General features: G+C 38.1%; 1 protein-coding gene across 5 annotated transcripts in view; it reads right to left on the bottom strand.

Annotated features, from left to right (window-relative positions):
* OSBPL11 (oxysterol binding protein like 11) overlaps window positions 1-20184 on the bottom strand; it is a 108246-nt gene that overhangs the window by 70843 nt on the left and 17219 nt on the right. Inside the window, exon 2 of one of the 5 annotated variants that reach the window (XM_073231482.1) lies at window positions 996-1176. The exons of the other annotated variants lie outside the window; for them this stretch is intronic. The gene's annotated coding sequence lies outside the window, so the exon portion shown is untranslated. The remainder of the gene's footprint in view (window positions 1-995; window positions 1177-20184) is intronic. 5 annotated transcript variants of the gene reach the window in all.

Raw genomic sequence — 20184 nt, 5'->3', positions numbered from 1 at the left:
ACACTTAGGTTGCTTCTATATCTTGGCTATTGTAAATAATGCGACAGTAAACATAGGGGTGCATATATCTTTTCAAATTTGATGTATATTTTTGATACATGGGCTTCATTTATTAATTTTGTAATTCACATTAAGAATTCCTTTTCAACTCACCTACTCTGCTCTAAAGTTTTGACACTATAAAATGCAATGGATACCAAACATTTATTTTCTCTACTGTCCCCAACTCACAGAGCATATTTGGTAAAATTTCAGCTAAACCGCCTAGGAAATTGAAAGCATCAGGCAATCGGCAACCTTTAAAATATGGATTATCAAAGGCCAAAAAACAAGGGAGAGCTGACACAACTAACAGAACAAAGTTCAAAAAAACTTAGATTGATCTGAATGACAAATGAAAATGGCTGAAGATAAAAATACTCATTCAGGCAAACAAAATGAACAAAGTGACTGGAAGATCCTAGCAGCTATTACAGGAGAATGACTCAAGGGATGGATGACTCAGGAGTAACTCAAGGTTGGGTGCCTTCCTAATCTTATTTCTTCAAAGTGCTTGAAAATAAGTATCAAATCGGAAAATAAAGAATCGATCACCTGACTGAGTATATGTCATTTTTTTCCTTTATTGTTTTTTTCCATTCTAAGACTAGCAAGCAATACTGTTTATTAACATCAAGTGAAACTGCTCAAGTCCTTTTGGTTTCATGATATCACTATTCTCAAGAAGGCAAAGGTTGTCAACCTCTAGAACGTCAACCCAAAATTCTTACAATTACACACACATTCTGCTATGTTAAAACTGACAGAACCAGGTAAATTAATATTTCAACATTTCCTAAAGCCCACATCTGAAAGGATTCTTCTGTAGAAACAGCCTCTTGGGTTTTGGCTAGAGTTCCTCTACTTCCAGCCCAAAGTCACAGCAAAACTATTTCTTTCAGTTCTATTAGTACTTGAAAAAGCAGAGAAATACTTTTCTTATCTGATTTTCACACCTTTCCCAGGCTTCAGGCTTAAACAACTCTTGGGGCCACAGGAATCCCAATGCCAGTGGATTCTTCTCAAAAGTATTTTCCCAAAGAATTCTTCTTCCCTCTGTTTGAGATATTTAACACAGCTCAGGTTCCCTGAACTGTTCTCATCCTGAAAACTTATCCCTTCATTTATACGTGGAATCTGAAACAAAAAAAGAACTTATAGATACAGAGAACAGATTGATGGTTGCCAGAGGTGGTGGAGGGCAAAATGGGGGGAGGGGGTCAAAAGGTACAAACTTCCAGTTATAAAATATAAATTAAGTCCTGGGGATGTAATGTACAGCATGGTCACCAAAGTTAATACTACTATATTGTATGGGAGAATATATTCATAAACGACTCATCTGGTAAGGGGTTAACATCCAAAATATATAAAGAACTCACATGCCTCAACACCCAGAACACAAATAACCCCATCAAAAAATGAGCAGAGAATCTGAACACTTCTTCAAAGAAGAAATACAGATGGCTAACAGGCACATGAAAGATGCTCCACATCGCTAATCATCAGGGAAATGCAAACTAAAACCACAGTGAGGTATCACTTCACACCGATCAGAATGGCCATTGTCCAAAAGACAAGAAATAACAAATGCTGGTGAGGATGTGGAGAAATAGAAACCCTCCTACACTGTTGGTGGGAATGCAAATTGGTGCAACTACTGTGGAAAGCAATTTGGAGGTTCCTTCAAAAACTAAAAATAGAAATATCATTTGACCCAGTAATTCCACTTCTAGGAATTTACCCAAGAAAACAAAATCCCTAATTCAAAAATATATATGCACCCCTATGTTTATCACTGCACTGTTTGCAATAGCCAAGATATAGAAGCAACCCAAGTATCCACCAATAGATAAATGAATAAAGAAGACATATTACATATACACAATGGAATATTATTCAGCCATAAAAAAGAAAGGAAATCCTGCTATTTGTAACAGCACAGATGTATCTAGAGGTTATTATGCTCAGTGAAATAAGACAGGTGGAATAAGACATATACCATATGATTTCACTTATTTGTGAAATATAAAAACAAAGCAAAACAGAAGGAAAAAACAGCATTAGACTCACAGACACTGAGGAGTGACTAGTGGTTGCCAAGGGAGAGGGGAGTGAGTGGGGAACAGGATATGGGGAGAGGGAGGAGGACTGCTAAACCACTGTGATGTACATTTGATAAAATAAAAAAAGAAAGTCAAAAAAATAATATTTTTTGTATATTTTAAAGCTGCTAAGAGTAGACTGTAAAAGTTCTATCACAAAAAAATGTGTAAAACTGTGTAGTGACAGATGTTGTGGTGATTGTTTCACATTATATACAAGTATCAAATCATGGAGTACACCTGAAACTAAGGTAATGCTATATAATTATGGTGATTTAAAAAAACTTGCTCTTTGTCCATTTTGTCCTGAAGCTCCATAAACTGAATATTTATTTACTTACTTACAGTTTGCATCAACCCACAAAAGGCCTAAAGTTTCATATAACCTAAATTAAATATTTCCTCAAAGTGCCAAGATACTCCATAATTCACCATTTCTGGTCTCTCCTCTCAATCTAGGTTCTCCACACCAAGCCTTCAATACTAGGTGTCATTCCATAGCTATTAGCATGTAACAAAAACATTGCTATTCAATTAGTCCAAGTCCTCTGGTTCCAGAATTACATATATCCTTCAAATGCATGTGAACTGCAGGGAGACTCTTAAAACCTAAGTACACTATCTACAACTGAGAAAAACAAAATTTTCGTTTCAAAGCAAAGACGACTCCTTTTCTCTTCTACCTTTGCTCAGTCATTCATATAACTAAAGGTATTCCTCATTTTGATCACATCTAAGTTATTTACGTCAGTATTTATATTTAATAGCTATCAATGAGTTTTTCAGTGTACAATTTCAGTAGTATCAATCAGTGTATCTTCACCAATTCACCTAATAATGTTTTTGTTCCATTTTTAATGTCATTAATGTTTTGTTGATTCTTGTATCTAAAAAGAGTTAACTTTCTCACAAAAATTATAAGCAGATATTGACATTGTATATTTGATAGTAGCATAAAGCCAGCTTCAAAAGCACCAGAAACTCACATAGACAACTATAAACTGCTGGCCTGCTTTCACTATATAAAACAGAAGTTTGAGGTTTCAAAGAATCAACTTAAATTAAGAACATCCTATTCTCTGGAATAGCTGGTTGAGCAGTCCCTCTCTCATCCCTCCCCTTCTCTATGCAAAGCAAACAGCAAATGTGGAACAACCGTGCCATCTGGTGGCCAGCATAAAGAGCTCAGAAGAGTCTCAAATCCTTTCATTTAGGCTCAACACAAGTATTCAGTACCTTCTAAATGCAAAGCACTCTGAAAATCCACTGAAAAGGATGGGAAAATTAAAAAGGCAGTTCCTCTCCATCCCAAATCCACAATCTAATCTAAGATAAATATACCTCCTTGAAGAAAAAGACAACTGACAAGGGCTCCTAATGCACAAGAGACATTGGGACTATGTTTTTAGCAGTCATACAAATGAAAAAGGCATTTTGTTAAAAGACACAGGACACAATTAAACAAGACACGGGATTCCACTGTGACTGAGGTTGAAATGATTGGACTTGAATGATTAGATGTGAAATGAGAAAGAGAAAAAGAGTGAAAGTAAGGGTGAGAAAAGGGACCAGGGCAACAACTGTGTAGATACTAACGCCTGCACTGAAATGGGGATCCTAGAGGAAGTTCTGAATTTGTTCCGGTATGACATGTTGAATTTAAGGGTCCTGTAGGAGGAGATATCCAATAAGGCAGCATGATTTGGGACATACAGGTTTGGTTGTAATCAACATATAAGCATGTAACTAGTATTTGAAGGCATGACAGTAAATACAATCACCCAGGAAGTATTATAAAAGATGGGACAGAGTCTAAGAGAGAACCCTCAGTTTTACAGGCAAAAGAGTGCAGAGACTAGTAAACACAATGTTCTTCATGTAATTGTAGATTAGTGATACCAAAATAAAAAAAAAAGAGTGCAGAGAGGAAATAAGTAGTAGATAGGTTGTAGGAAAAAAACCAGGAGTATTTCAAGTTTGTGGTCAGGAATGTTTAGTGCTAGTGGGGAGTGAAGTAAGATGAAGATTGAGAAATTTCTATTAGATTTAACAACCAAGAGGTAACAGTCCAATAGAATGATGAAGGCTGGCAGTAACTGAAGAGAGACTGGGAGAAACTGGAGTGCTCAGGTGGATGTGGCCTTAAGGCGCAATAGTTCTAAATGCCTAACGGGAAGGAAATAGTAAACAGAGAAAGACAGAGGGAAATGGGCAAGAAGTGGGCTCCAGAGCCCAGGTAGAAGAATTAAGTCTTGGAGACCATAAGGCATTTAACTGCAGGCAGGAATTTGTGCAAGCTGTAGTCAGTATAAAGGAGGTGCCAGTCAAACCAGAGGCCAAAATTCCTACTTTCTTCTAGGTTAAAAACGGTCCTCCAGAAAGGCTTATTTAGTTTGGGTTCATCCCCTCAATAACATAAATAACATGCCTGCTTAGCTGAAGAAAAGCAGTTGGTAACAGATGGGAGTGACTGCTTGCAACAAGTCCTTCCTTCTGCTTGCTATAAAAAGATTTCAGATCAGTGACTGCTTCTTAGTCATCCTAGTATTCTTTATAGCACTTAGTGTATGGTCTGTGGTATAACAGGTATTCAATGAATCTCTGCTGAAAATATTAAAGCAAAGAGAAACAGAAGCAGAATTTTTCTATAAAACCACAAGATAATTTGGAATAGTCTCCAAAAAAAAAAAAATTCAATTCACAGCCTGTAAACTCAAAGGAATCTCACATAAAACAAATTTTAATTCCAACTGTGCTCAATCTACACCAAGAAGTATAAAGTCAAGGGAAAGGTCCACCATACTGCTAGGAATCTTAAAAATGTTAATGTTGTTTGGGCTATGAATTTTACTTCTAGGAATCCAGTCTAAGACAAATGATTCGAAATGTAGATAAAGATAATATGCAACCATGTCCACTATAGCACTATTTAGAATAGTGAAAAATTAAAATTAAAAATGGAGAGAAAAGAGGAAAAGAAATGTTCTTTGAATGACATTAGAATGATTAAGAAATATCACAGAATAGTATTCACCAATTAACATGTTTATGGGGAAGTGCTGATAAAGTTCATTAAGATGGTAGGTCACAAAATTGCAGATAGTGTATAAAATATATGCACAGAACAAAAGTATGCAAAATAGAAAGTGGTTATCTCTGGATGGAAGAATTATGTATAGTTATACTTTGCTCCCTTTACTGTGTCACATTTTCCAATTTTAATGTATTATTTTCATAAGCAAATAAAATATTTTTTAAATGTTCAATTATCTTAAAATAGGTGGGATAGTCCAGGCACAGAGCTATTTATACCTACTAACAGGTATGGGTTAAATTTTTTTAAACATAGTGTGACTATGTGAGCACTGTTCTTTTGGTATGTAAAACTGTGTTTTCTATAAGCCCTTACTTCCCAAAGGAGGTTACACATACCCAAAACTGGGCTGGGTGACAGAACAGGGTAAAACTAAGCTATCTTTCTAGAGCAAATTCACTTTACTGCAAGAAGTTAAAGCATTTTTAATATCAAAACTCATATAAATGTTAAGAAAATGTGCTCTCTCCTCAGACATTTCCATGTGAGGAACTTCTCCAGAGAACTTGTGTCCTCCTCTCCCCACCTTTTCTCTCACTCCTTCCACAACCAGGCATGAATGGCCCAGCCTCTCCTGGGCTCTTTCCTTTGCATCTCCTGGTCTACACAGAGAAGATAATCTTATTTGCTCTGACAGAGACAAGACCTGCGTATTCCAAATTGCCTGAGACTAGTTAGTAAGTGTGTCTAATTCCAGGGTGATATACTAGCAAACCTACTTCACCCATTTTAAGGCCACTTTCCTCAGTGAGCTGTTCTAGTAATAGACTTTATTTCTTTCACTCACTAGGATGGCTATTATCAAAACCAAAAATAAAACAAAACAGAATATAGTAAGTGTTAACAAGGATGTGGAGAAATTAGAACCCTTGCTTGTTGCTGACGGGAATGTAAAATGATGCAACTGCTATGAAAAACAGAATGGTGGTTCCTCAAAAAGTTAAGTGTACAATTACTGTATGGTCCAGCAATTTCACTTGTCGGTACATACAAAAAAGAATGAAAGCAGGGACTCAAACACGTATTTGTACAACAGTGTTCACAGCAGCATTATTTGCAATAATGAAAAGATGGAAATAACCTAAATGTCCATCAACAGATGAATGGACAAGTAAAATGTGGTATGATGGAATATTATTCAGCCTTAAAAAGGAAGGTGATTTTAACACATGCTACAATATGGATGAACCTTGAAGACATGATGCTAAATGAAACAAGCCACAAATAAAATAACAAATATTGTATGATTCCATTTATTTGAGGTACTTAAAGAGTTGTCATAATCATAGAGGCAGAAGGTAGAATAGCGGTTACCAGGGCTGATGGGTAGGGAGGATAAATAGTTATTATTTAATGGATACAGAGTTTTACTTTGGGATGATAAAAATTCTAGAAATGAAGTGCTGATGGTTGCACAATAATGTGAATGTACTTAATGTCATTCAACTGTACACTTAAAAATTGTTTAAATGATAAATTTTATATGTATACTTTATCACAATAAAAAAAGCTGACATTATTGTATACAATCTCTAGGTCCTCTCTCTCAACTAGTCCTGAACTCAAAATATTATTTATTGATCTGTGGAGAATCCAGTAACAGATACATTACAGAGTACAAAAAAAAATTCCTCATGAATTTTGAAGCTAATATAAAAAGTTCTCCAAGAAAGTTAAAGCAGCTATGGACTACTTTAAGTCACAAATGAGATCCTCTGAGGGTACCTACTGACTTATGCAGTTAGAGATATTTCACAAAGAAAGTTTGAGAAGTGCAACTCTAAATTTTTGCCAAAAGACCAAAGCCAGAAAAAAACCCTATACACAATCTGATTGTTACAACTAACTTAGGGAAAATCCTCCCGCAGTTAACTGGCCATTTGACCACAGAGCTTCAGTGAAGATGGGACAGACTAAACTACATGGAAAAGTAGAAGTCACTTCTAGCACCTCCAGAAAGTTTGAAAGATATCTGTTATAATGGAAAGAGCATGTGCTCAACAGCAGACAAGATACTTTTCTGAATTCCAGTTTGACTCTGGGCAATCAACACAATTGGTTCTAGGTTTCATCATCTGTAAATAGGAGTAAGAACATCTACCTTCCAGATTTATAATGATAAAAGAAGAAATAATGTCTTTCAACCCATATGTATTTGAAGTACATTTCAATATGAAAATGCTCAACAAACTTTGGTTATCTGTCACTCAGCAACTTGACTTCTCTGCAGGCAAAGGGCTCATTTTCAAGATCACTTTTCTAAATCTATCTTATATTCTTAGCCTGACATTCTCATATCAGAATCATGGGAACTAAAAAGACTTGAGACTTCCATTATTTTATTTTAAAAAATAATGATTTTGGGTGGGTGGGGGGATCTTGATTCCCAACTTCAAGCTCTACTACAAAGTCACAGTAATCAAGAAAATTTGGTACCGGTACAGGAACAGACCCACAGACCAGTGCAACAGAACAGAGGGTCCTGATATTAACCCAAGCATACACGGTCAATTAATATACAATAAAGGAGCCATGGGTATACAATGGGGAAATGACAGCCTCTACCACAGCTGGTGTTGGCAAAACTGAACAGCTACATGTAAGAGAATGAAACTGGATCAAATGATTTCACTCTTCTGTGGTGTATAAAAAGAAAGCAAAAACTGAAGGTACAAAACAGCAGAAAACTCACAGAACCCAAGAATGGACACACAGTTTCCAAAGGGAAAGGGACGATGAGAATGGGTGGGAAGGGAGGGATAATGGGGAAAAAGGGGCATTATGATTAGCATGCATAATGTAGTAGGGTGGGGGGAATAAGGAAGGCAGTATAGCACAAAGAAGACAAGTAGTGATTTTATAGCATCTTAGTACACTGATGGACAGTGACTGTAATGGGGTATGTGGTGGGGACTTGATAAGGGGGGGTGTCTAGTAACCATATGTTGCTCATGTAATTGTACATTAATGATACCAAAAATAATAATAATAATAGTTTTTTTCAGTAGGTATTTTTTTAAATATAAGGGGTCTCAGTGTTACCCTACTTGCAAGCTAAAATGTTTGCCTGCCACAGTTTCATGGATGCTGACAGAAGACATGAGACTCCTAGGTCAGAGACAAAAAACTTCAATAGTTACAGCAAAAGCAGGAGACAGATCATCAGCCCCCAACACATGGGCAACACAAAGAGGGCAGGAAATGCCTGCACATGCACTTGGTTATGCTACAGATGAGTAAGTTAGAGCGTGGGGAACCTAAATATTTTAATGGGCATTATGTCTGCCTGACTTCTGCAGCAAAGAGACAATACCTGTATTATATTGGACAGTAAATAAATCTGACTTTTCCTCAGGAGAGAAATACTATCTCTACCCTCCAAGACTGTTTGCTATAAGAGCATTTTTCAAAAAACCGTTAACAAACAAAAGGGCAGGAAGTACCTCTGTCAAAGACATGCAGAAACATGAGAAACCCATGAAAAATTGTCTCCCAACAAGTACTGTTTGCATATGACAGTGAGAAGTCTCTTATCTAACCCTATCTTCCTGTCACCAGGAATCTTCCTCAGATACAAGGACCTCCCTCAATTTCTTGTGTATCTCTTCAGATATGTCCTAGGCTCCTACAAGCGCATATGCACAAACACATAAACATAAACACACACACACACTTTATTTTTTAAACAAATGGTGGCAATTATACACACTGTTCTGTACCTGGCTTTTTTCAGTTTTCTTATGGATGGTTTCATTCTGACACATACGGACTTAACAACTTCCTTTTTTTGGAATCAGTAATATACAATTATATGACCAACATTATGGTTACTAGACTCTCCCTATTATCAAGCCCCCAACACAAACCACATTACAGTCACTGTCCATCAGCGTAATAAGATGCTATAGAATCACTACTTGTCATCTCTGTGTTGTACTGTCTTCCCCGTGAGCCCCCCGAAAAATTATTTGTGCTAATCGTAATGCCCCTTTTTCCCCCTTATCCTTCCCCTCCCACTGATCCTCACCCATCCCTTTCCCTTTGATAACTGTTAGTCCATTCTTGGGTTCTGTGAGTCTGCTGCTGTTTTGTACCTTCAGTTTTTGCTTTCTTTTTATACACCACAGAAGAGTGAAATCATTTGATACTTGTCTTTCTCCGCCTGGCTTATTTCACTTATATTACTCTCTAGTTCCATCCATGTTGTTGCAAATGGTGGGATCTGTTTTCTTCTTATGGCTGAATAATATTCCATTGTATATATATATACCACTTCTTCTTTATCCATTCATCTACTGATGAACACTTAGGTTGCTTCCATTTCTTGGCTATTGTAGATAGTGCTGCAATGAACATAGGGGTGCATCTGTCTTTTTCAAACTGGGCTGCTGCATTCTTAGGGTAAATTCCTAGGGGTGGAATTCCTGGGTCAAATGGTATTTCTATTTTGAGTTTCTTGAGGAAACTCCATACTGCCTCCCACAATAGTTGAACTAGTTTACATTCCCACCAGCAGTGTAGGAGTGTTCCCCTTTCTCCACAACCTCGCCAACATTTGTTGTTGTTTGTCCTTTGGATGGTGGCAATCCTTACTGGTGTGAGGTGATATCTCATTGTGGTTTTAATTTGCATTTCTCTGATGATTAGCTTTTTGGAGCATCTTTTCATGTCCCTGTTGGCCATCTGAATTTCTTCTTTGGAGAAGTGTCTGTTCAGATCTTCTGCCCACTTTTTAATTGGATTATTTGCTTTTTGTTTGTTGAGGTGCATGAGCTCTTTATATATTTTGGAAGTCAAGCCTTTATCGAGTATGTAATTTATGAAAATATTCTCCCATACTGTAGGATGCCTTTTTGTTCTATTGATGGTGTCCTTTGCTGCACAGAGCTTTTCAGCTTGATAAAGTCCCAGTTGTTCACATTTGCTTTTGTTTCTGTTGCCCGGGGAGATATGTTCATGAAGAAGGTGCTCATGTTTATGTCCAAGAGATTTTTGCCTATGTTTTTTTCTAAGAGTTTTATAGTTTCATGACTTAATTCAGGTCTTTGAACCATTTCAAATTTACTTTTGTGTATGGGGTTAGACAGTGATCCAGTTTCATTCTCATACATGTAGCTGTCCAGTTTTGCCAACACCAGCTGTGGAAGAGGCTGTCATTTCCCCATTGTATATCCATGGCTCCTTTATCGCATATTAATTGACCATGTATGTTTGGGTTAATATCAGGACTCTCTATTCTGTAGCACTGGTCTGTGGGTCTGTTCCTGTACCGGTACCAAATTTTCTTGATTACTGTGACTTTGTAGTAGAGCTTGAAGTTGGGAAGCGAGATTACCCCCTGCTCTATTCTTCCTTCTCAGGATTGCTTTGGCTATTCGGGGTCTTTTGTGGTTCCATATGAATTTTAGAATGATTTGTTCTAGTTCGTTGAAGAATGCTGCTGGTATTTTGATAGGGATTGCATTGAATCTGTAAATTGCTTTAGGCAGGATGGCATTTTGACAATATTAATTTTTCCTACCCAAGAATATGGGATGAATTTCCATTTGTTAGTGTTCTCTTTAATTCCTCTTAAGAGTGCCTTTTAGTTTTCTGAGTATAGGTCTTTTACTTCCTTGGTTATGTTTATTCCTAAGTATTTTATTCTTTTTGATTCAATTGTGAATGGAATTATTTCCTGATTTCCCTTTCTGCTAGTTCAGTGTTAATGTATAGGAACACAACAGATTTCTGTGTATTCATTTTGTATCCTGTAAATTTGCTGAATTCAGATACTAGTTCTGGTAGTTTCGGAGTGGAGTCTTTAGAGCTTTTTATATACAATATCATGTCATCTGCAGATGGTGACAATTTGACTTCCTTCTTACCAATCTGGATGCCTTTTAATTCTTTGTTTTGTCTGATTGCTGCGGCTAGCACCTCCAGAACTATGTTGAATAAAAGTGGGGAGAGTGGGCATTCCTGTCTTATTCCCGATCTTAGGTGAGCTTTCAGCTTCCTGCTGTTAAGTATGATGTTGGCTGTGGGTTTGCAATATATGGCCTTCATTATGTTGAGGTACTTGCCCTCTATACCCACTTTGTTGAGAGTTTTTATCATGAATGGATGTTGAAGTTTGTCAAATGCATTTTCAGCATCTATGGAGATGATCATGTGGTTTTTGTCCTACTTTTTGTTGATGTGGTGGATGATTTTGATGGATTTTTGAATGTTGTAACATCCTTGCATCCCTGAGATGAATTCCACTTAATCATGGTGTATGATTGTCTTGATGTATTTTTGAATTTGGTTTTGCTAAAATTCTGTTGAGTATTTTTGCATCTATGTTCATCAAGCATATTGGTCTGTAATTTTCTTTTATGGTGGGGTCTTTACCTGGTTTTGGTATTAGAGTGATGCTAGCTTCATAGAATTAGTTTACAAGTATACCTTCCTCATCTATTTTTTGGAAAACTTTAGGGATAAAGGGTATTACGTCTTCTCTAAATGCCTGATAAAATTCAGCAGTGAATCCATCTGGACCGGCAGTTTTATTCTTCGGTAGTTTCTTGATTACTAATTCAATTTCGTTGTTGGTAACTGGTCTGTTTCGACTTTCTGTGTCAATCTTGGAAGGTTGTATTTTTCTAGAAAGTTATAAATTTCTTCTAGGTTATCCAGTTTGTTAGCATATAGATTTTCATAGTATTCTCTAATAATTATTTGTACTTCTGTGGTGTCCATCGTGATTTTTCCTTTCGCATTTCTGATTCTCTTTATATGTGTAGATTCTCTTTTTCTCTCAGTAGGCATGGCTAGGGGTTTATCTATTTTGTTTATTTTCTCAAAGAACCAGTTCTTGGTTTCATTGATTTTTTCTATTGTTTTATTCTCCTCAATTTCATTTATTTCTTCTCTGATCTTTATTATGTCACTCCTTCTACTGACTTTGGGCCTCATTTGTTCTTCTTTTCCCAGTTTCGATCATTGTGAATTTAGACTATTCTTTTGGGATTGTTCTTCCTTCTTTAAATAGGCCTGGAATGTTATATATTTTTCTCTTAAAACTGCCTTTGCTGCGTCCCACAGAAATTGGGGCATAGTGCTATTGTTGTCATTTGCCTCCATATATTGCTTGATCTCTGTTTTCATTTGGTCTTTGATCCATTGATTATTCAGGAGCATGTTAAGTCTCCATGTATTTGTGAGCCTTTTTGTGTCTTTGTAGAATTTATTTCTAGTTTTATATCTTTGGTATCTGACAAGTTGGTTGGTAGAATTTCAATCTTTCTCAATTTACTAAGGCTCTTTTTGTGGAATAGTATGTGGTCTATTCTGGAAAATATTCCATGTGCACTTGAAAAGAAAGTGTATCCTGCTGCTTTTGGGTGTAGAGTTCTGTAGGTGAGTGTTAAGTCCATCAGTTCTAATGTGTTCTTCAGTGCCTCTGTGTCCTTACTTATTTTCAGTCTGGTTGATCTGTCTTTCAGAGTGAGTGGAGTGTTGAAGTCTCCTAGAATGAATGCACTGCATTCTATTTCCCCTTTTAATTCAGTTAGGATTTGTTTCACATATGTTGGTGCTACTGTGTTGGGTGCATAAATATTTATATTGGTTATATCCTCTCGTTGGACTGACCCCTTTATCATTATATAATGTCCTTCTTTATCTCTTGGGACTTTCTTTGTTTTGAAGTCTATTTTGTCTAATTCAAGTACTGCAACACCTGCCTCTTTCTCCCTGTAGCCTGCATGAAATATCTCTATCGATCCCTTCTCTTTTAGTCTGTGTATTTCTTTGGGTTTGAGGTGAGTCTCTTGTAAGCAGCATATAGATGGGTCTTTTTTTTTTTAATTTTGTTATCATTAATCTACAATTACATGAAGAACATTATGTTTAATAGGCTCCCCCTTTCACCAAGTCCCCGCCACAAACCCCATTACAGTCACTGTCCATCAGCGTAGTGAGATACTGTAGAATAACTACTTGCCTTCTCTGTGTGGCACAGCCCTCCCCATAAACTCCGCCCCCACATCATACATGCTAACCATAATGCCCCCTTTCTTTTTCCCCATCCTTACCCTCCCTTCCCACCCATCCTCCCCAGTCCCTTTCTGTTTGGTAACTGTTAGTCCATTCTTGGGTTCTGTGATTCTGCTGCTGTTCTGTTCCTTCAGTTTTTCTTTGGTATTATACTCCAAATATGAGTGAAATCATTTGGTACCTGTCTTTTTCCACCTGGCTTATTTCACTGAATATAATACCCTCTAGCTCCATCCATGTTTTTAGCAAATGGTGGGATTTGTTTTCTTCTTATGGCTGAATAATATTCCATTGTGTATATGTACCACATCTTCTCTATCCATTCATCTACTGATGGACACTTAGGTTAGGTTGCTTCCATTTCTTGGCTATTGTAAATAGTGCTGCGATAAACATAGGGGTGCATCTGTCTTTTTCAAACTGGGCTGCTGCATTCTTAGGGTATATTTCTAGAAGTGGAATTCCTGGGTCAAATGGTATTTCTATTTTGAGGTTTTTGAGGTACCACTATACTGCTTTCAACAATGGTTGAACTAATTTGCATTCCCACCAGCAGTGCAGGAGGGTTCCCCTTTCTCCACAACCTCGCCAACATTTGTTGTTTGTCTTTTCGATAATGGCGATCCTAACTGGTGTGAAGTGATATCTCATTGTGGTTTTAATTTGCATTTCTCTGATGACTAGTGATGTGGAGCGTCTTTTCATGTGTCTGTTGGCCATCTGAATTTCTTCTTTGGAGAACTGTCTGTTCAGCTCCTCTGCCCGTTTTTTAATTGGATTGTTCGCTTTTTGTTTGTTGAAGTGCCTGAGCTCTTTGTATATTTTGGATGTCAACCCTTTATCAAATCTGTCATTTATGAATATATTCTCCCATACTGTAGGGTACCTTTTAGTTCTATTGATGGTGTCCTTTGTTGTACAGAAGCTTTTCAGCTTGATAAAGTCTCACGTGTTCATTTTTGCTTTTGTTTCCCTTGCCCGGGAAGATATGTTCATGAAGAAGATGCCTGTGTTTATGTCTAAGAGATTTTTGCCTATGTTTTTTTCTAAGAGTTTTATGGTTTCATGACTTACATTCAGGTATTTGATCCATTTCGAATTTACTTTTCTGTATGGGGTTAGACAGTGATCCAGTTTCATTCTCTTACATGTAGCTGTTCAGTTTTGCCAGCACCATCTGTTGAAGAGACTGTCATTTCCACATTGTATGTCCATGGCTCCTTTATCGTATATCAATTGTCCATATATGTTTGGGTTAATGTCTGTGTCTCTATTCTGTTCCACTGGTCTGTGGCTCTGTTCTTGTGTCAGTACCAAATTTTCTTGATTACTGTGACTCTGCAGTAGAGCTTGAAGTTGGGGAGCGAGATCACCCCCACTTTATTCTTCCTTCTCAGGATTGCTTTGGCTATTTGGGGTCTTTGGTGTTTCCATATGAATTTTTGAACTATTTGTTCCAGTTCGTTGAAGAATGTTGGTAATTTAATAGGGATTACATCAAATCTGTATATTGCTTGGGGAAGGATGGCCATTTTGATTATATTAATTCTTCCTAGCCAAGAGAATGGGATGAGTTTCCATTTGTTAGTGTCCTCTTTAATTTCTCTTAAGAGTGTCTTATAGTTTTCCGGGTATAGGTCTTTCACTACCTTGGCTAGGTTTATTCCTAGGTATTTTATTCTTTTTGATGCAATTGTGAATGGAATTGCTTTTCTGATTTTGCTTTCTATTGGTTCATTGTTAGTGTATAGGAAAGCCACAGATTTCTGTGTGTTAATTTTGTGTCCTGCAACTTTGCTGTATTCCAATATCAGTTCTAGTAGTTTTGGGGTGGAGTCTTTAGGGTTTTTTATGTACAGTATCATGTCATCTGCAAATAGTGACAGTTTAACTTCTTCTTTACCAATCTGGATTCCTTGTATTTTTTTGTTTTGTCTGATTGCTGTGGCTAGGACCTCCAGTACTATGTTAAATAACAGTGGGGAGAGTGGGCATCCCTGTCTTGTTCCCGATCTCAGAGGAAAAGGTTTCAATTTCTCGCTGTTCAATATGATGTTAGCTGTGGGTTTATCATATACGGCCTTTATTATGTTGAGGTACTTGCCCTCTATATTCTTTTTGCTGAGAGTTTTTATCATGAATGGATGTTGAATTTTCTCGAATGGTTTTTCAGCATCTATGGAGATGGTCATGTGGTTTTTGTCCTTCTTTTTGTTGATGTGCTGGATGATGTTGATGGATTTTCGAATGTTGTACCATCCTTGCATCCCTGGGATGAATCCCACTTGATTGTGGTGTATGATCCTTTTGATATATTTTTGAATTCGGTTTGCTAATATTTTATTGAGTATTTTTGCATCTACATTCATCAGGGATATTGGTCTGTAATTTTCTTTTTTGGTGGGGTCTTTGCCTGGTTTTGGTATTAGGGTGATGTTGGCTTCATAGAATGAGTTTGGGAGTATTCCCTCCTCTTCTATTTTTTGGAAAACTTTAAGGAGAATGGGTATTATGTCTTCTCTGTATGTCCGATAAAATTTTAAGGTAAATCCGTCCAGCCCCGGGGTTTTGTTCTTGGGTAGTTTTTTGATTACCGCTTCAATTTCTTTGCTCGTAATTGGTTTGTTTACCTTTTGTGTTGCTTCCTTGGTCAGTCTTGGAAGGTTGTATTTTTCTAGGAAGTTCTCCACTTCTTCTAGGTTTTCCAGCTTGTTAGCATATAGGTTTTCATAGTAGTCTTTAATAATTCTTTATATTTCTGTGGAGTCTGTCATGATTTTTCCATTCTCGTTTCTGATTCTGTTGACTCTCTTTTTCTCTTGATAAGTTTGGCTAGAGGCTTATCCATTTTGTTTATTTTCTCAATGAACCAGCTCTTGGTTTCAGTGATTTTTTTCTATTGTTCTATTTTTCTCAATTTTGTTTATTTCTTCTCTGATCTTTATTATGTCCCTCCTTCTGCAGACTTAAGGCCTCATTTATTCTTCTTTTTCCAGTTTCGATAATTATGATGTTAGACTATTCATTTGGGATTGTTCTTCCTTCTTTAAGTATAGCTGGATTGCTATATACTTTCCTCTTAACACTGCTTTTGCTGCATCCCACAAAAGTTGGGGCTTTGCTGCCTCCCACAAAAGTTGTTGTTGTCATTTGTTTCCATATATTCGTTGATCTCTGTTTTAATTTGTTCGTTGATCCATTGATTATTTAGGAGCATGTTGTTAAGCCTCCATGTGTTTGTGAGCCTTTTTACTTTCTTTGTACAATTTATTTCTAATTTTATACCTTTGTGGTCTGAAAAGTTGGTTGTTAGAATTTCAATTTTTTGGAATTTACTGAGGCTCTTTTTGTGGCCTAGTATGTGGTCTATTCTGGAGAATGTTCCATGTGAACTTGAGAAGAATGTGTATCCTGTTGCTTTTGGATGTAGAGTTCTATAGATGTCTGTTAGGTCCATCTGTTCTAGTGTGTTGTTCAGTGCCTCTGTGTCCTTACTTATTTTCTGTCTGGTGGCTCTATCCTTTGGGGTCAGTGGCGTGTTGGAGTCTCCTAAAATGAATGCTTTGCATTCTATTTCCTCCTTTAGTTCTGTTAGTATTTGTTTCACATATGCTGGTGCTCCTGTGTGAGTGCATATATATTTATAATGGTTATATCATCTTGTTGGACTGAGCCCTTTATCATTATGTAATGTCCTTCTTTGTCTTTTGTTACTTTCTTTATTTTGAAGTCTGTTTTGTCTGATACCAGAATTGCAACACCTGCTTTTTCTCCCTGTTGTTTGCATGAAATATCTTTTTCCATCCCTTGACTTTTAGTGTGTGCATGTCTTTGGGTTTGAGGTGAGTTTCTTGTAAACAGCATATAGATGGGTCTTGTTTTTTTATCCATTCTATTACTCTGTGTCTTTTGATTCATGCATTCAGTCTATTTACATATAGAGTGACTATTGAAAGATATGTACTTATTGCCACTGCAGGCTTTAGATTCATGGTTACCAAAGGTTCAAGGTTAGCTTCTTTAGTATCTTACTGTCTAACTTAACTCGCTTATTGAGCTGTTAAAAACACCATGTGGTGATTCTTTATTTCCCTCCCTTCTTAATCCCCCTCCTCCATTCTTTATATGTTGGTTGTTTTATTCTGTGGTCTTTTGTGTTTCCTTTAACTGCTTTTACGGGTAGTTGATTTTATTTTTTGACTTTAGTTAGTATTTGGTTGGCCTGCTTTCTTTGCTGTGATTTTATTTTCTCTGGTGACATCTGTTTAGTCTTAGGAGTGCTCCTGTCTAGAACAGTCCCTCTAAAATACCCTGTAGAGGTGGTTTGTGGGAGGCAAATTCCCTCAACTTTTGCTTGTGTGGGAATTGTTTAATCTCTCCTTCATATTTAAATGATATTGGGCTGGATACAGTATTCTTGGTTCAAGGCCCTTCTGTTCCATTGCATTAAATATACCATGCCATTTCCTTCTGGCCTGTAAGGTTTCTGTTGAGAAGTCTGATAATAGCCTAATGGGTTTTCCTTTGTAGGTGACCTTTTTCCTCTCTCTAGCTGCCTTTAAAACTCTGTCCTTGTCCTTGAACTTTGCCATTTTAATTATTATGTGTCTTGGTGTTGTCCTCCTTGGGCTCCTTCTGTTGGGAGTTTTGTGTACTTCCATGGTCTTATCGATTATTTCCTCCCACAGTTTGGGGAAGTTTTCAGCAATTATTTCTTCAAAGACGCTTTCTATCCCTTTTTCTCTCTCTTCTTCTTCTGGTACCCCTATTATGTGAATATTGTTTTGTTTGGTTTGTCACACAGTTCTTTTAATACTCTTTCATTCCTAGAGACCCTTTTATCTCTCTCTGCCTCAGCTTCTCTGATTTCTGTTCCATCAACAGTCTCTTGCACCACATCAAATCTGCTCTTAAGTCCTTTCATTGAGTGTTTTATTTCTGTTATCTCCCTTCAGATGTCATCCCTTAGCTCTTGCATACTTCTCTGCAGCTACATCAGAAAGGTTATGACTTTCATTTTGAAATCTTTTTGAGGAGCATTGTTGATATCAAACTCGCCAGGCCCTCTCTCTGGTGTTGTTTGAATGATTTTAGACTGGACCAGGTTCTTCTGACTTTACATGGCAACAGAATTGATTTCTGGCAAGTGGCGTGTGTGTCAACTGGGAGAACAAATTCCCTTCCTGCTTGTTGTTCACCTTGCCCTTCTCTGCTGCCTGTGCCAGTTACCCGCACACAGGAAGCAGTCTCTGGGTTAATCCCCTGAGGTGCTGTGGGCGGGGTCATCCTTGGGATGGCCTAGTGTCCTGACGGGGGTCGCAGGCATGTGGTGTGTATTCTCCTGCGAGAAAGGCACCCCTTCATGCCTTCCAGATGTTGCGCTGGCTTCCTCTGTCTGTGCCAGGCCATTCTGTGCTGGCAGCAGCCTCTGGGTCTTGCCCGGTTAGCTGCAGGCTGAGAGAAGACTCTGTGTGGTTGCTGTGGTCAGGGCTGTTCCCCAGCTTGTTTCCTTGCAGTGACGGCAGGAGGCAATGAATGGCAGGCAGCTTATCGCTATGAGGGTCTTCGGAGCTACATTGCCACCCAGGGGCTTAGAGCGCCTGAAGTTCCTTAAAATTCACAGCCTGCTGGGCTGAGTGTCCCAGGACAATTTTGTCCACCTGTTAAATCCTTGTCCCTTTAAGACGTTGAAGGCACTCACTTTTCTTTTTTCCCAGGGGAGCCGGGTGTGGGGACCCCCTCGCAGTCTACATCTCAGATTTCACTTTTCCATTTCTCTAATATCCAGTGCACCATTCAATGTGTGTCTGTGCTCCTGGTGCAGATTACTAGGGCTGGTTATTTAGCAGTCCTGTGCTTAAACTCCCTCCCCACTCTGACGCTTTTCCTCCTGCCAGTGAGCTGTGGTTGGGGGAGTGCTCGGGTCCCAGCTTTGTATCTTACCATTTTTGTGAGATGCTGAGTTCCCGCAGATGTAGATGTAGCCTGGCTGTTGTACTGTATCTTCTGGTCTCCCTTTTAGCAATAGTTGTATTTGCTGTATTTACAAAATATATATGGTTTGGGGAGGAGATTTCCACTGCCCTACTCACATCACTATCTTACAGTTTTTCTTTTTCTGTACTTAACTCATTCTTAACATCTGCACAGTAATCTAATGGCAACACTATATATTTAACCAGTCTCTGTACTAAAGGACATTTATTTCCAGGCTTTTATTATTACAAACAATGCTCAACAAATCTAGCTGTAGGAGAGGACTAAAGATGGCGGTGTGAGAGGTGAGACAGAGGCTTCCTCCTAAAACTGCATATAATATGAAAATACAATTAATATAAATAACCCTGAGAGAGCAACATGAAAGAGGACTGTGCCAGATTGCATACACCTGGAGAAAAGAGCAGACCTCATGGAACAGGGTAACGTACCAAAGCGGTGGCCTGGTGGCACCCAAGCCCCTCCCCCACCCCAGCTCATCGGCAGGAGGAAGAGAAACTGAGCAGGGAGGGAGTGAAAGCCTAGGACTGCTGAATACCTAGCTCCAGAGATCTGATCTGGGAGCACAAACCTACATTTCATGGTGCTTTTATCATACTCTCGTGATTACGGGGTTGGAAAGCTAAGACAGGCGGAGTTCCTGGGGAGACTGGGATTCCGGCTGCTTGTGGAAAGCAGGGATCCATATCCTGCTGCTCTGGGACAAAAGCTTATACCTGTGTGCTTGGCCCACTGGTTCAGGCACTGGAGGCAGGCATAGCAGCCAGGAAGAACTCTTTCCTACCCCCAGGCACCAATAACACTCCCCTGTGACCCATGACATTGCTTCAGGGGCTGGGCAGCTCTAGAGACTAGAGCTTCTGGACACTAGAGGTCGTCATATACAAACATGAAACGCCAAAGGAACCTGGTCCAGAGTAAAATTAT

The sequence above is a fragment of the Manis javanica genome, chromosome 3, assembly GCF_040802235.1.
Source record: "Manis javanica isolate MJ-LG chromosome 3, MJ_LKY, whole genome shotgun sequence".
NCBI lineage: Eukaryota > Metazoa > Chordata > Mammalia > Pholidota > Manidae > Manis > Manis javanica.
The sequence above is the reverse complement of the archived record's forward strand: the minus strand, read 5'-3'. Positions and strand labels throughout refer to the sequence as shown.